General features: G+C 59.2%; 1 non-coding gene across 1 annotated transcript; it reads left to right on the forward strand.

Moving 5' to 3' along the window:
- The first annotated feature begins 1,003 nt into the window (after positions 1-1,003).
- Positions 1,004-1,077, forward strand: TRNAI-AAU. Its single transcript has one exon. It is a non-coding gene; the product is annotated as a tRNA-Ile (tRNA).
- The last annotated feature ends 4,281 nt before the right edge of the window (positions 1,078-5,358 follow it).

The following is a 5,358-nucleotide window of genomic DNA, read 5'->3' on the forward strand; positions in this document are numbered from 1 at the left end:
GGCATCGGTTACTGTCAGAAGACGGGATAGTGGCCTAGCTGGACCATCGGTCTCACCCAGGAGGGCCGTTCTTATCTTCACCACTTTCCTCTAACCCAAGCAAAGCCAGGAGCAGGCCCAGCTCAGCAACTCTAGCAGACTCCCTGGCCCCTGGCCCAGCATACAGCAAAACGACCCTGCCTCCGCCAGGATAGACAGCCACCGACTCCCTCTTCCAGACCAATGCAGCCCTTCCCGGCTTTGGCTGTCTCCAAGCTGTCTGCGTGCTCTGCTCTTCTCCACGGCTGCCATGCTGCCTGAGATCAGGAGGCTGCAAGGTCTCACGGTCTCAGCTGAGCTGGTATCGCGTGCCACCCCGCCCATCTCCTCATTCCCTTCATGGACCCCTGGGATGTGAGTAATTCTGTATTTGAGTGGCTCTCCCTCCCGGCCAATGAGCTTGGTGTAGACTAGCAAGGAGGGAGGAGGAAAGGGATTGTGCTCCAGTGAGAGCTCAGAAAGAAAGGTGCAGGTCCCCCACTAGAGCCCAGCACAGCAGAGCAGAGCGGAGCAGGCTGGAGAATTAGTCAGTGTATGGGTCTGACTACTTCTCCCCTGCTCTGCCATTTGAGCTAACTTCCCCCAGCTGTCTCCAGTGGCCTCCCAGTCAGCGCAAGGTAGAGAAGGGCCGGGGAGGAAGAGCTTTGTACTCCGCAAGGGCTGGCTTTTTGGGAGGCCAAGCGGGGAGAGGGATGGAGGCCACTGGAGGAGCTGAGCCGGCTGACTGTCCATGGCTTCTAAAAGAAGGGCAAGAGAAGGCCCTGGGGCTGCCTTACCACTGGAGAATGCGGGCATTGATCCCACTGCCTCTTACATGCAAAGCGAGCGCTCTACCACGTGAGCTAATTCCCCTACCTTAGCAGGCTGTGTCTTGATCCATCCATTCGATAACGGAGGCCACATCATTCCCCACGCCAGCCGGTGACTCCTTCCAAAAGGGTGAGGCAAGGGAGGGCTTCCTGTAGGCCAGCTAGCTCAGCTGGTTAGAGCGTGGTGCTAATAACACCAAGGTCATGGGTTCAAGCCCCATGCTGGCCACTCCAGGTGGAAGAGGGTGGCTTCTGCTCTTTTGGCTGACTGCTAGGGGTGGCAGAGGCCAAAACCAGGTGGGCCGGGAGCGGGCAAGAGCCCTGCTGGGCACAGGCGCCGGGCAGGACCAGGCTCCTGAGACCTCCTTGGGCTCCCCTCCCTGGGCTCCTCGCTCCACCTGCTGCCTGAAAGGAACTTGGAGACGGGTGAGCCCGGCCGGCTGCCTTCCAGGCTCATAGGAGGCCAGGCTTGAGCTGCCCGCCCACGAAGCCAAAATCGCAGGCCTGCCAGCTCGCCCCCATTGTCCACAGGGGGTTGACCTGATGGCCCGAATTCTTGCCGTCTGCCAGCTCCACCCAAATGGACCCGACGCCGGATCACGCTCCCCAGCCCAAGCCACAGAGGAAGGCTTAATCCTCGGCACCCCAACCTAGGGGAGAGGCTTCACACTCCGCCGGCGCAGGGTGACCTTTGGGACTTCCCTGGACACCATCCTCCCACCGCCCACAGCCAGACCCCCAAGCCCACCCCTCCGACAGGAAGGAGCAGGAGGACCACTCCGCCCAGGGGCACCACCACTCGAAGTCAGCTTCACTTGCTTTCTCTTCTACCCCTTTCCTCCCAAGTTATGCGCGCCTCACAGGAGCCGGCCCTGGGAAGACGCAGGCACCGCACTCTGACTGGCGCAAGCAAACGCCCACACCAAGAGTTTAGCACGGGCTCTGGAGGCACTGGAGGAACCCCATGCAGACACACTGATGGAGTTAAGCTTTACGGCCAAGGGCCCTACCTGTGCAGAAAGCCAACGCCTCTTTCGGCTCCCCTTCCAAACTTCCAAATGCCTCCAAATGGGAAAACACACCCACTGAAACACCCAGACGGTCCTAACGCTGGGGCCAGGCGAAAAAGAAAAGCAAGGAAAAGATTTCTAAATGGCCACCCTGCCAGAGTCGTACAGCTCCGCAAGTGAAACCTGTGGGAGGGACATTACACAGAAAAGGGGAATGGAAAGCTGCCAAAATTGAGATGCTGTGGAAACTTACAGCCCCATCGCTACTCCTACTCTGCACACTTCTTGCAACAGCTGATGAACGGCCAGGTGCTTTTCGCATCCAAACCCACAGCAGGGGAAGACCTTGAGAAGCTTCCCGTGGCTTGCCTGGTTCTGCTGGTCAGCGTGCGGCACTCGTGGAGGCCATGGGCACCAACTTATATGGGCTCCTGGGGCTAAAGCCCCAGGAATATTCACAGTCAGGGGCTCTGCTCCACCAATATTTGGAGCTAGGTTTCTCCCCTGCTTGGAGCGCCCCCCCCCGCCCCCTCCTCTCATCCCCCCCGCCGCCGCCAGGGCTGGAGCTTCCCCCCCGCTCCCCGCCCTGGAGCTTCCCTGCCTGGACGTAAAGAGTGCGCAGCGCGCGTCTCTCTCCCTTGCTGCTGCTGCTGCCGCCGCCTAAGGGCTACAGCATAAGAGCAGTGCAAGCTGCTGGTGCTGTAGCACCTCAGGAGGGGAGGGGGCCGTGCCGTGCCTGGGAGCGCTCCCCCTCCCCTGCCCCTACCTGGAGGAGACGCAAAGGGGCCTTCCGGCCAGGAGACGGACATCACTCACCTTAGCAGCTGCTGGGGCTTCCGTATTTGACCCTATGATTTCCCCCCCAGCCCCCACCCCCACTCATGCCCAATGGTGGGGAAGGGGGGGCAGCCCCATCCCCTCCCACCGTCCCCCAGTGAAGCTATGGTGAGGGGCAGCAGGCTGAAGCAGGGGTCAGGGAGGCAGGAAGCCATATGTGAAGGCAGTGCCCCTCCCCTCCAGCACCCACCCACCACAGGGCAGATGGGGGAGGGGGTTCATAGGCCTACCTGAGCAGCTGGGGCTTGGGTGTATTTTGTGACAACTTGCCCTCTCCGTCCCCGCCCCAGCCACCACCCTGGAGCCCCCCCACTCCTGCTCCACGCTGGGGACGGGGAAGCCCCATCCCCTACCCCCAGTGAGGCACAGCAGGCTGCACAGGGGAGGCAGGAAGCCACATGTGAAAGCAATGCCCCCTCCCCCAGCACCCACCAACCCACCCGCCACAGGAGGGATGGGAGAGGGAGGCTTCCTAGACCTGAGCAGCTGGGGCTTGGGTGAATTTTATGACACCCTGCTCCCCCCACCCCATAGCCACCACCCTGCAGACCCCACTTCTGCCCCATGCTGGGCAAGGGGCAGCCCCATCCCCCATCCACAGTGAAGTTATGGTGAGGGGCAGCAACATGGAAGGCCACCTGTGATGGCAACCCCCCCCCCCAGTACCCATCATAGGGGAGGCGAGTGAGCTTTCTGGACCTGAGAGAGTCCCTAGGAGCATGTGCAGTGACCGTGGTGCAGAGTGAGTGTGCTGTGGGGGGTGGGGAGGATGGGTCCCTCCCCTGGAGCTTGCGGCTGCCGGTAACGGGGAGGGAGGATCCTCTCTGGCCATAGCCCTGGGGCAGCCTATCTGCATCCCAAGTTCCTTATCCCCAGCCCTGCCCCACCCCAGTCCCTGCGCCCCCAGCCCTGAGCACCCTCCTGCACTGTGAACCCCTCATCCCCAGCCCCATCCCAGAGCCCTCACCTGAGGGGAAAAACGTGCAACTTAAATTTGGTGGTCAGTTTGGAGTATCATTTTGTTTAGCACAATACTTGACTATTTTACACCCCTTTAAAGTGTATAACTAGTCGTATACAGGTGTTACAAAGTGGGAATGTTCTTAATGTTTTCTCTGAATACTGTGTGGGTGCCTCAGTTTCCTCTCTGCATTTCTCAAGGCTCTAGATGGTGGGATAAGGGGGTGTGATTGTTGTAGAGCCCTAGAGGGACAGTGTGATGCTGTCTGCACAGAGAATGGCCGAAACCCTGTCTCTGGGCAACTGATGGCCTGGGCCGCTCTTCTGCAAGGTGCCAACTGAAGGTGTTGGAGAAGAGAGAGATCGGGTGGCCTCCTAATGCCTGGAAAAGAGCCAAAGGCCAAAGGAGGGAGTGTCAGTGCCTGTGAGGACTTCTGGGAAGTGTATGGTGTGGAAGGGGATGCTGGGATGCTTTGGAACAACTCCATACAAAGCCAGTCAGGACTCTGGGGGAGCCTCCTCTCTGAGCAGACTGTCTCCAGGGCAAGAAGCTTACACCTTCCTGGGTCTGACCTCAGATCATTCAGCCCTTCCACATCATGCACTTTCCGCAGTGAGTCCACCCAGGCAGGTCCTGGGGCAACCAGAGGTCCCTGCACCCCAACTCTGCAGTCAGATGTGACTCTCAGCCAGACAGCAAAACAGAAGGTTTATTAGATGACGGGAACACAGTTTAAACAGAGCTTGTTGGTACAGAAAACAGAACCCCTCTGTCAGGTCCATCTTCGGGGGTGGGGAGCCCAGAACCAAGTTCTGGGTCTCTCCCCATTTCCCCAGCCAGCTCCAAAATGACACTCCCTCCTCTGGCCTCTGTGTCTCTTCTGGACAAGGAGGCCACCTGATCTCTTTGTCCCCAACACCTTCAGTTGGCACCTTGCAGGGGAAACTGAGGCACCCACACAGTATTCAGAGAAAATATTAAGAACATTCCCACTTAATCACAACAGGTGCAACAAAATATAATACTGTATATTGAAGTAGGCAAGTGCTGCTTCTGACTTTCCACTTTTAATTGACTCTTGTAATCTTGTGGCACTGACGCGTTGTAGCTTCATTTTATATCGGCTTACAGGGTGGGAGCAGGGCACCACCATTTTGGGCCCCACCAAAAATTATACAAACCTGCCGCCTATGGACGTGCTGCCCCGATACCAGACGGGCTGCCCCTTTGAACTGGTCCCTCCAAGCACCTGCTTGCTACACTGGTGCCTGGAGCCAGCCCTGCTCCCATGACAAGAAGGGGCTGGTGCAGAGTGTGGCAGGGCAGGGAGATGACATCTCCCCTAATGGCGGGGCCTTTTCACAGCAAGGGCAGCACCTCCCCGCAGGAGCACAGACCCCACCTACTGCTGCTTTCCCCTGACACCAGCACCACCCTTCCCAGCACCGCCTCATGGCAGCATCTGCTGCCGGACTCGCAACAGAAATGGGAAGTCTGGGCCGGGCCTGGCAGCGGCTGTCAGGAAATGGAAGCAGGAGACACGACCACTCCCATGGTGCTGTGGGGCCCGTCCTGGCTGGTGGGAGATGGAGGCAGTGGACACTACCACTCCCATGGTGCCGTAGGGTTTTCAGGTGGGGTCCCCCCCCCCCCGGGTTGGGCTCCAGGGGAGGTTTGGCAGCTTAAGGGACTGGGGGGGGGT

The sequence above is a fragment of the Mauremys mutica genome, chromosome 22 (genome assembly GCF_020497125.1).
Source record: "Mauremys mutica isolate MM-2020 ecotype Southern chromosome 22, ASM2049712v1, whole genome shotgun sequence".
Taxonomy (NCBI): Eukaryota; Metazoa; Chordata; order Testudines; family Geoemydidae; genus Mauremys; species Mauremys mutica.